Source organism: Cydia amplana, chromosome Z, assembly GCF_948474715.1.
Source record: "Cydia amplana chromosome Z, ilCydAmpl1.1, whole genome shotgun sequence".
Classification (NCBI taxonomy): domain Eukaryota; kingdom Metazoa; phylum Arthropoda; class Insecta; order Lepidoptera; family Tortricidae; genus Cydia; species Cydia amplana.
The window spans coordinates 4,257,351-4,270,043 of NC_086096.1; positions in this window are offsets into that span (position 1 = coordinate 4,257,351).

The window sequence follows — 12,693 nt, forward strand, 5'->3', positions numbered from 1 at the left end:
AAAATGACTAAAATGATTAGGTAAAGTAACAGGTACCTACATGGATATTTAAGAACATTGTTGTTACTTGACATTTTTTTTTAATCAAATTATTTTTCTCATTTTAATACATAATAAAATGTTCAAATTCCTCTGTAGATATTTATTTCAATAAACACTAAACTAAACCAACTCTACTCATCCAAGCATTTGTCATTATAAATCGATCGTCGGTCGATCCATCGACTTTCGAAACAACATTAACCTTTTCGACGCCGTGTCAAACACAAAAGCTGTCACGCTGACGCAACGTCACCGAAGTGTCAAAACTGAAATTGAACTTTATGCATATGCACGTAGGTCTATGTTGCTCTGTAGCAGGGACCGGAACCGGTTACCTTAACCGGGGTTTTTCATAGGGTTATTTTAGAAGTGGTTATAAAAACCCCTACCATAACGGTAACCGTCTGATAAGGTAACACTTTGATTCGGTAACCGTATCAGATCGAGTTAACCCCTGTTACCGGTAACCGAAATAAAAACCCAGTCGATTCTGTTACCTCATAATAAGGTTTTGAACCAGTTCAAACGATTGTAATCTTTACGCAGACTTAAATTCAACTCATTATTGAATAACCGTGGTTGGCATGGGCGGTCTATGAAGCCTCCAGCACAAACAAGTTTTTTTGCCGGTAACTTCGCTTATTGTCAATTCAAACAATATTGCACTTTGAGTCCTTAAGCTAAAGTTGAAAACATAAGTGAGCGATTACAGTATTATTTTGGAGCGACAGCCGCAGCGTGGTTATTCCTTTGTTTATCTTTATACCTGTTTGTTCCTATTGTTGTGTTTCGGAGCAATTCTAGTTTAGAAATGTTTAGAAAAGGGGTTGCAAGTAAACAGCATCCTATCCTAGTAATATCTGCTATTATTTACATAGTTATATTTTATGCTACTTAGATTATTATTTTTATTTTCGGGTTCACACTTGGTATGTACCTACAGATTAAAGACTGATTTAAAGAAAATTTTTTACCTAACTAGTAATTTTACTGGTACATAGTTAGGTATAATTTATCTTTAGATTCCAGAGAATAGAGATAGAGTGATTAAAAAAATCACTTTGTGATAAAGATACATGCGCTAGTGGATTGTGGTAGATATTTTACCATTGTTAACAAATGACATATGTACTAGTTATTACGAGCTTATTTTATAATAAGCAATTAAAGTCTATTCTTTATCCGGTAGACTAAAATGACATTTCACAGTATGAAATGAAATGACACATGATGTTCATTCATACTGTGAAATGTCATTTTAGTCTACCGAATAAAAAATAGACTTTAGTTTAAAATGTTTTCATATGCGGTGAGTTTGTATGAGCTAAAAGCCGTAATTTACCTTGTACCGCTTAATGCAGCGATCAGAAAATATATATCTATAGCAGTGATAAATAAACTTATTTTAATACTTCAAATCGTTCATTAATACCAGAATTCATTATATTTATTGGGTATCTGTAACATTGGTAGGTGAAATAGTTTTGATTAAATTAAATAGATACATACATACTTAGTAAGCAGTGTTGGTCATTCAAGAATAAAATCATTATTTAAATAAGAATTCCTAAGAATAAAATCATGTTGACTTTATTCCCGTCAAAATTATTTAAATAAATTTGATCGGAAATAATTAGTATGTGAAAAAATTGAATAAGAATAATTCTTAATCAAATAAATGTAATCCCATCAAAAACATTACATGTAAAAAGGTGCAAGTCTCGCAACGCTTTTACTACACAAAAGTTTTGAGATGTAATGTGAAACCAAGTCGGTTATTTTAATCAGTGCCAGGGGGTGTTAAAACCGTATCAATAAGATATCTTTAATTTGTAATACGTATAATGACTTGGCCATCGCACGGCTGCATAATGGCAAAAGGATCATCGTCACCTATTAAAAATAATTCTAATTGAACATAACGCTAGCGCTAATTGCAGTTTGAGCATTACACATATTTACGAGTACGGTACGAGTAAAGCATTATGTGCGATTGCCAAGTCATTATATGTATTACAAATTAAAGATATCTTATTGATACGGTTTTAATACCCCCTGGCACTGATTAAAATAACCGACTTGGTTTCACATTACATCTCAAAATTTTTTGTAGTAAAAGCGTTGCGAGACTTGCACCTTTTTACATGTAATGTTTTTGATGGGATCTCATCTCTTTTTGTAGGCAGTCCTTCTTTTCGGGTACTCATACCCATACTATGTATACACATATCATAACTAAATATATCTTCATTTATGAACTGCAACAGTAAATTTGTAATATCATATATTTATATGGGATTACAAACTTACTTATGCAGTTCTTAGATCTTTAAAACGTGAGTGATATTGCAATATTTTTAGGTGTACCCTTTATGTGGCCATTAAACCCTAACTCTGTACCAAATTTCAGCTCTCTGAGTTTATGTGAAGTACTAGTTCTATTCTGATGATCATGAGTGAATGAGTGTCATAAATGCGAAACTTTGCTTTCGCTTAACTTCGGAACTAAATGACCTACAGACTTGAAATTGGATTTTAAGTATGTGATTATAGCTTACTGGATGACGAAAATTTCTGCGTTCTGGTCTTATCCAGAGGTTCTCAAATAGGGGCCTGAAAATGCGGCGAAATGGTTCCAGTAAAGGATGGTACGGCAGTGTTTGCTTCGCGCTCGACTTGGCGGGGGCACTGCCGTGCCCCAAGATCATGATTTTATATTCTAAATAATATTCCTGGATTAAACATGCAGTCTGGGTGCCGTATAGGCGTTACGTATAGATAGAAGTAAATTAGACAAGAAACTACTATGTTTCTTGTCTAATTTATACCTGATTTTATGCAATAAAATCTTACAAATTTAATTTACTGCCGCATAGTCTTGGTATTGGACGATACCCGTATTTCTTTTAATGTGATCTAAATCATCAGGTACAATTCAGCTGCTATGAATAAAAAAAACCGGCCATGTGCGAGTCTGACTAGCGCAGGAAGGGTTCCGCACCATTACGCAAAAACCAGCAAAAAAATAACGTTTGTTGTATGGGAGCCCCACTTAGATATTTATTATATGCTGTTTTTAGTATTTGTTGTAATAGCAACAATAGAAATTCATTATTTGTAAAAATTTCAACTACCTAGCTATCATGGTTCATGAGATACAGCCTGGTGACAGACAGATGGACAGCGGAGTCTTAGTAATAGGGTCCCGTTTATACCCTTTGGGTACGGAACCCTAAGAAAGATGTTTTTAAAGGTAGGATAAGGAATGGCTCGATATGGTGTATTCCTATTTCTCCCCGCCGGGCACAGATGGGAATAGGCGCTTCATTTAAATCATTCCCATATGTCCCCGCCTCATGTATCGCGGCGGTCACGTTGGGCAGGAACAAATGGGGAAAATACTCATGTTTATTTTCTGTTTTCGAATTATGTTTAGTATGTGGTTTCAGTGTCCGAGTTACTACCAAGACTTATGGTGTTTTTAAAAGTTCTTCTGATATTTAAAATTTGCATTTATTATTTAGACGGAAATTAACAGATATTAATATCGTTTGACACAACGCTTGCCGCACGTGTTTAGCAAATGCTGACAAAGAATTCACCACGCCACGACTTAATCCTATTGTTATTGCCAATGAGTAATAAATGACGGTCTCAAGTGGAAACACGCCTGCAACTTTCTGCAAATCTAGTGATAAGCGTAGGACTCTTTTCTTACCTGCAGTAATTTACTATCTCATTCACTTTCCGTAGGTGTGAAAGAGATAGCATACGTATGACCTCAAGGCTGATAGGAATAATAAACAAAATACATACTTAATACGCAAAGAAATATACATTGAACCATCATAATTATAATTTCGCAGTTTACTTTATATGTAGCTTCATTATAAAATTATCATCACCGTTTCGAAGACTTCAAAAAATGTACCTATCTATCACAATAAAATCTTTTACGCTAAAAAAAAATTCAAATCAATCCGACCATTGAAAAGAGGGGTGAAATCCATTGAAGTGGATTATGTATTATGTAATTATGTATTGTATATTTAAACACGTATCATCGTTGTTTCTTATTTATTAATAAAGAATACATGTTTTTGGTGCAAATCTAAATAGAAAAGTCACACTCTTTTAATATGTCAATGTTTTAAATGTATAAAATCAATATAACTAAACGGAGAAGGTTTTAATACCGAACATTCATTTTACTATCTATATACATTGTACTACAAAAGTTAACATTCTAATTGAATAAAACGTTATTTAGAATAATCCTACACCTGGAATAAATATTCCGTTTTTTATTTTTCATTTAATAAAATAAAAGTGACATGATTTATAAACTTTTATTTTATTCTAAAATAACGAGTGTAACGAGTGTAATTATTCTTATTCAAATCGATTGGAATAAGAATAAAATGTATGTTCTTATTCTTCTTCTTATTTAAGTTATTTTTAGTCCAACTCTGAGACTTGAGACTTAGTATGCTTTTTACATTCCAACAAAACTTTCTTCTCCAATTCACGGGATTTTTTTAAACCCGAAAGAGTAAAAGGAATTAAGTAGTAATGTATGTAGTATAAAAGTGCAAGCTATATAAATATAAGCCAGAAACCCACAACGCCTGAATTAAAACTTGGGAACATTTAACTATATACCTAAAGGAAAATACGTCAGGTCTTCTAAATGTTTAATAGAGTAAAAAAAATGTTTAACAATAAAATTAAATAAATAAATGCTTATGACAAAAACTAATTAACAATGGTTAGGTTATGTTTAATAAATAAAATAAATAAAACAAATAAAACAAATAAAACAAATAAAACAAATAAAACAAATAAAACAAATAAAACAAATAAAACTAATAAAACTAATAAAACTAATAAAACAAATAAAACTAATAAAACAAATAAAACAAATAAAACAAATAAAACAAATAAAACAAATAAAACAAATAAAACAAATAAAACAAATAAAACAAATAGAACAAATAGAACAAATAGAACAAATAAAACAAATAAAACAAATAGAACAAATAGAACAAATAGAACAAATAGAACAAATAGAACAAATAGAACAAATAGAACAAATAGAACAAATAGAACAAATAGAACAAATAGAACAAATAGAACAAATAGAACAAATAGAACAAATAAAACAAATAAAACAAATAAAACAAATAAAACAAATAAAACAAATAAAACAAATAAAACAAATAAAACAAATAAAACAAATAAAACAAATAAAACAAATAAAACAAATAAAACAAATAAAACAAATAAAACAAATAAAACAAATAAAACAAATAAAACAAATAAAACAAATAAAACAAATAAAACAAATAAAACAAATAAAACAAATAAAACAAATAAAACAAATAAAACAAATAAAACAAATAAAACAAATAAAACAAATAAAACAAATAAAACAAATAAAACAAATAAAACAAATAAAACAAATAAAACAAATAAAACAAATAAAACAAATAAAACAAATAAAACAAATAAAACAAATAAAACAAATAAAACAAATAAAACAAATAAAACAAATAAAACAAATAAAACAAATAAAACAAATAAAACAAATAAAACAAATAAATCAAATAAATCAAATAAATCAAATAAAACAAATAAAACAAATAAAACAAATAAAACAAATAAAACAAATAAAACAAATAAAACAAATAAAACAAATAAAACAAATAAAACAAATAAAACAAATAAAACAAATAAAACAAATAAAACAAATAAAACAAATAAAACAAATAAAACAAATAAAACAATTAAAACAAATAAAACAAATAAAACAAATAAAACAAATAAAACAAATAAAACAAATAAAACAAATAAAACAAATAAAACAAATAAAACAAATAAAACAAATAAAACAAATAAAACAAATAAAACAAATAAAACAAATAAAACAAATAAAACAAATAAAACAAATAAAACAAATAAAACAAATAAAACAAATAAAACAAATAAAACAAATAAAACAAATAAAACAAATAAAACAAATAAAACAAATAAAACAAATAAAACAAATAAAACAAATAAAACAAATAAAACAAATAAAACAAATAAAACAAATAAAACAAATAAAACAAATAAAACAAATAAAACAAATAAAACAAATAAAACAAATAAAACAAATAAAACAAATAAAACAAATAAAACAAATAAAACAAATAAAACAAATAAAACAAATAAAACAAATAAAACAAATAAAACAAATAAAACAAATAAAACAAATAAAACAAATAAAACAAATAAAACAAATAAAACAAATAAAACAAATAAAACAAATAAAACAAATAAAACAAATAAAATAAATAAAATAAATAAAATAAATAAAATAAATAAAATACATAAAATACATAAAACAAATAAAGTAAATAAAGTAAATAAAATTAATACAATAAATACAATAAATACAATAAATACAATAAATACAATAAATACAATAAATACAATAAATACAATAAATACAATCAATAAAATTAATAAAATTAACAAAATTAATAACAAATAAAATAAATGAAATAAGTAAAATAAACAAAATAAAAAAATAAACAAAATAAGTAAAATAAACAAAAACATTAAAATAAGCAAAATTAAGAAAATTGACAAAAATAACAAAATAAACTATTATAAAATAGTTAATTTATTATTAACAATTTTTCTTAGTATTTGACTGACGGCACATCACTAAATACGAATGTAGCAAACCAATAAGCAATCGATAATAAAGGTTACCATAACTGAATAAAAACCGGTTAAAAACCCCTAACAAAAACCCTAACGCGATGGGGTTTTGAGATTAACTCGGTTAACGGTTAAGGTTACCGTTTCAATAAGCTTACCGTTACAATCAGGTAACAGTATGATAGGGTTACCGAATGATAAGGTAACCGAATTGATTGGGTTACCGAATGGATAGGATTAAGCGTAAAGAGGGGTTTTCCGGTCCTTGGCGGCACCCCATATAAAGCGGAGTCGGCACTCGTTGGTGGTTTTAGACGGTAGTCCTCCACTGGTTAGTCCGTCATCCCCCCTGGTTCCCCCGGACCAGGTGGCATGCGTAAACGCATTTCCCCAACGTTAAAAAAAAAGGTTCAACGCCAAAGACCGATTAATCGGTCACGACTACAGAGCAAGGACCGGAAAACCCCTCTTTACGCTTAATCCTATCCATTCGGTAACCCAATCAATTCGGTTACCTTATCATTCGGTAACCCTATCATACTGTTACCTGATTGTAACGGTAAGCTTATTGAAACGGTAACCTTAACCGTTAACCGAGTTAATCTCAAAACCCCATCGCGTTAGGGTTTTTGTTAGGGGTTTTTAACCGGTTTTTATTCAGTTATGGTAACCTTTATTATCGATTGCTTATTGGTTTGCTACATTCGTATTTAGTGATGTGCCGTCAGTCAAATACTAAGAAAAATTGTTAATAATAAATTAACTATTTTATAATAGTTTATTTTGTTATTTTTGTCAATTTTCTTAATTTTGCTTATTTTAATGTTTTTGTTTATTTTACTTATTTTGTTTATTTTTTTATTTTGTTTATTTTACTTATTTCATTTATTTTATTTGTTATTAATTTTGTTAATTTTATTAATTTTATTGATTGTATTTATTGTATTTATTGTATTTATTGTATTTATTGTATTTATTGTATTTATTGTATTTATTGTATTTATTGTATTAATTTTATTTACTTTATTTACTTTATTTGTTTTATGTATTTTATGTATTTTATTTATTTTATTTATTTTATTTATTTTATTTATTTTATTTGTTTTATTTGTTTTATTTGTTTTATTTGTTTTATTTGTTTTATTTGTTTTATTTGTTTTATTTGTTTTATTTGTTTTATTTGTTTTATTTGTTTTATTTGTTTTATTTGTTTTATTTGTTTTATTTGTTTTATTTGTTTTATTTGTTTTATTTGTTTTATTTGTTTTATTTGTTTTATTTGTTTTATTTGTTTTATTTGTTTTATTTGTTTTATTTGTTTTATTTGTTTTATTTGTTTTATTTGTTTTATTTGTTTTATTTGTTTTATTTGTTTTATTTGTTTTATTTGTTTTATTTGTTTTATTTGTTTTATTTGTTTTATTTGTTTTATTTGTTTTATTTGTTTTATTTGTTTTATTTGTTTTATTTGTTTTATTTGTTTTATTTGTTTTATTTGTTTTATTTGTTTTATTTGTTTTATTTGTTTTATTTGTTTTATTTGTTTTATTTGTTTTATTTGTTTTATTTGTTTTATTTGTTTTATTTGTTTTATTTGTTTTATTTGTTTTATTTGTTTTATTTGTTTTATTTGTTTTAATTGTTTTATTTGTTTTATTTGTTTTATTTGTTTTATTTGTTTTATTTGTTTTATTTGTTTTATTTGTTTTATTTGTTTTATTTGTTTTATTTGTTTTATTTGTTTTATTTGTTTTATTTGTTTTATTTGTTTTATTTGTTTTATTTGTTTTATTTGTTTTATTTGATTTATTTGATTTATTTGATTTATTTGTTTTATTTGTTTTATTTGTTTTATTTGTTTTATTTGTTTTATTTGTTTTATTTGTTTTATTTGTTTTATTTGTTTTATTTGTTTTATTTGTTTTATTTGTTTTATTTGTTTTATTTGTTTTATTTGTTTTATTTGTTTTATTTGTTTTATTTGTTTTATTTGTTTTATTTGTTTTATTTGTTTTATTTGTTTTATTTGTTTTATTTGTTTTATTTGTTTTATTTGTTTTATTTGTTTTATTTGTTTTATTTGTTTTATTTGTTTTATTTGTTTTATTTGTTTTATTTGTTTTATTTGTTTTATTTGTTTTATTTGTTTTATTTGTTTTATTTGTTTTATTTGTTTTATTTGTTTTATTTGTTTTATTTGTTTTATTTGTTTTATTTGTTTTATTTGTTTTATTTGTTTTATTTGTTTTATTTGTTTTATTTGTTTTATTTGTTCTATTTGTTCTATTTGTTCTATTTGTTCTATTTGTTCTATTTGTTCTATTTGTTCTATTTGTTCTATTTGTTCTATTTGTTCTATTTGTTCTATTTGTTCTATTTGTTCTATTTGTTCTATTTGTTTTATTTGTTTTATTTGTTCTATTTGTTCTATTTGTTCTATTTGTTTTATTTGTTTTATTTGTTTTATTTGTTTTATTTGTTTTATTTGTTTTATTTGTTTTATTTGTTTTATTTGTTTTATTTGTTTTATTAGTTTTATTTGTTTTATTAGTTTTATTAGTTTTATTAGTTTTATTTGTTTTATTTGTTTTATTTGTTTTATTTGTTTTATTTGTTTTATTTGTTTTATTTGTTTTATTTATTTTATTTATTAAACATAACCTAACCATTGTTAATTAGTTTTTGTCATAAGCATTTATTTATTTAATTTTATTGTTAAACATTTTTTTTACTCTATTAAACATTTAGAAGACCTGACGTATTTTCCTTTAGGTATATAGTTAAATGTTCCCAAGTTTTAATTCAGGCGTTGTGGGTTTCTGGCTTATATTTATATAGCTTGCACTTTTATACTACATACATTACTACTTAATTCCTTTTACTCTTTCGGGTTTAAAAAAATCCCGTGAATTGGAGAAGAAAGTTTTGTTGGAATGTAAAAAGCATACTAAGTCTCAAGTCTCAGAGTTGGACTAAAAATAACTTAAATAAGAAGAAGAATAAGAACATACATTTTATTCTTATTCCAATCGATTTGAATAAGAATAATTACACTCGTTACACTCGTTATTTTAGAATAAAATAAAAGTTTATAAATCATGTCACTTTTATTTTATTAAATGAAAAATAAAAAACGGAATATTTATTCCAGGTGTAGGATTATTCTAAATAACGTTTTATTCAATTAGAATGTTAACTTTTGTAGTACAATGTATATAGATAGTAAAATGAATGTTCGGTATTAAAACCTTCTCCGTTTAGTTATATTGATTTTATACATTTAAAACATTGACATATTAAAAGAGTGTGACTTTTCTATTTAGATTTGCACCAAAAACATGTATTCTTTATTAATAAATAAGAAACAACGATGATACGTGTTTAAATATACAATACATAATTACATAATACATAATCCACTTCAATGGATTTCACCCCTCTTTTCAATGGTCGGATTGATTTGAATTTTTTTTTAGCGTAAAAGATTTTATTGTGATAGATAGGTACATTTTTTGAAGTCTTCGAAACGGTGATGATAATTTTATAATGAAGCTACATATAAAGTAAACTGCGAAATTATAATTATGATGGTTCAATGTATATTTCTTTGCGTATTAAGTATGTATTTTGTTTATTATTCCTATCAGCCTTGAGGTCATACGTATGCTATCTCTTTCACACCTACGGAAAGTGAATGAGATAGTAAATTACTGCAGGTAAGAAAAGAGTCCTACGCTTATCACTAGATTTGCAGAAAGTTGCAGGCGTGTTTCCACTTGAGACCGTCATTTATTACTCATTGGCAATAACAATAGGATTAAGTCGTGGCGTGGTGAATTCTTTGTCAGCATTTGCTAAACACGTGCGGCAAGCGTTGTGTCAAACGATATTAATATCTGTTAATTTCCGTCTAAATAATAAATGCAAATTTTAAATATCAGAAGAACTTTTAAAAACACCATAAGTCTTGGTAGTAACTCGGACACTGAAACCACATACTAAACATAATTCGAAAACAGAAAATAAACATGAGTATTTTCCCCATTTGTTCCTGCCCAACGTGACCGCCGCGATACATGAGGCGGGGACATATGGGAATGATTTAAATGAAGCGCCTATTCCCATCTGTGCCCGGCGGGGAGAAATAGGAATACACCATATCGAGCCATTCCTTATCCTACCTTTAAAAACATCTTTCTTAGGGTTCCGTACCCAAAGGGTATAAACGGGACCCTATTACTAAGACTCCGCTGTCCATCTGTCTGTCACCAGGCTGTATCTCATGAACCATGATAGCTAGGTAGTTGAAATTTTTACAAATAATGAATTTCTATTGTTGCTATTACAACAAATACTAAAAACAGCATATAATAAATATCTAAGTGGGGCTCCCATACAACAAACGTTATTTTTTTGCTGGTTTTTGCGTAATGGTGCGGAACCCTTCCTGCGCTAGTCAGACTCGCACATGGCCGGTTTTTTTTATTCATAGCAGCTGAATTGTACCTGATGATTTAGATCACATTAAAAGAAATACGGGTATCGTCCAATACCAAGACTATGCGGCAGTAAATTAAATTTGTAAGATTTTATTGCATAAAATCAGGTATAAATTAGACAAGAAACATAGTAGTTTCTTGTCTAATTTACTTCTATCTATACGTAACGCCTATACGGCACCCAGACTGCATGTTTAATCCAGGAATATTATTTAGAATATAAAATCATGATCTTGGGGCACGGCAGTGCCCCCGCCAAGTCGAGCGCGAAGCAAACACTGCCGTACCATCCTTTACTGGAACCATTTCGCCGCATTTTCAGGCCCCTATTTGAGAACCTCTGGATAAGACCAGAACGCAGAAATTTTCGTCATCCAGTAAGCTATAATCACATACTTAAAATCCAATTTCAAGTCTGTAGGTCATTTAGTTCCGAAGTTAAGCGAAAGCAAAGTTTCGCATTTATGACACTCATTCACTCATGATCATCAGAATAGAACTAGTACTTCACATAAACTCAGAGAGCTGAAATTTGGTACAGAGTTAGGGTTTAATGGCCACATAAAGGGTACACCTAAAAATATTGCAATATCACTCACGTTTTAAAGATCTAAGAACTGCATAAGTAAGTTTGTAATCCCATATAAATATATGATATTACAAATTTACTGTTGCAGTTCATAAATGAAGATATATTTAGTTATGATATGTGTATACATAGTATGGGTATGAGTACCCGAAAAGAAGGACTGCCTACAAAAAGAGATGAGATCCCATCAAAAACATTACATGTAAAAAGGTGCAAGTCTCGCAACGCTTTTACTACAAAAAATTTTGAGATGTAATGTGAAACCAAGTCGGTTATTTTAATCAGTGCCAGGGGGTATTAAAACCGTATCAATAAGATATCTTTAATTTGTAATACATATAATGACTTGGCAATCGCACATAATGCTTTACTCGTACCGTACTCGTAAATATGTGTAATGCTCAAACTGCAATTAGCGCTAGCGTTATGTTCAATTAGAATTATTTTTAATAGGTGACGATGATCCTTTTGCCATTATGCAGCCGTGCGATGGCCAAGTCATTATACGTATTACAAATTAAAGATATCTTATTGATACGGTTTTAACACCCCCTGGCACTGATTAAAATAACCGACTTGGTTTCACATTACATCTCAAAACTTTTGTGTAGTAAAAGCGTTGCGAGACTTGCACCTTTTTACATGTAATGTTTTTGATGGGATTACATTTATTTGATTAAGAATTATTCTTATTCAATTTTTTCACATACTAATTATTTCCGATCAAATTTATTTAAATAATTTTGACGGGAATAAAGTCAACATGATTTTATTCTTAGGAATTCTTATTTAAATAATGATTTTATTCTTGAATGACCAACACTGCTTACTAAGTATGTATGTATCTATTTAATT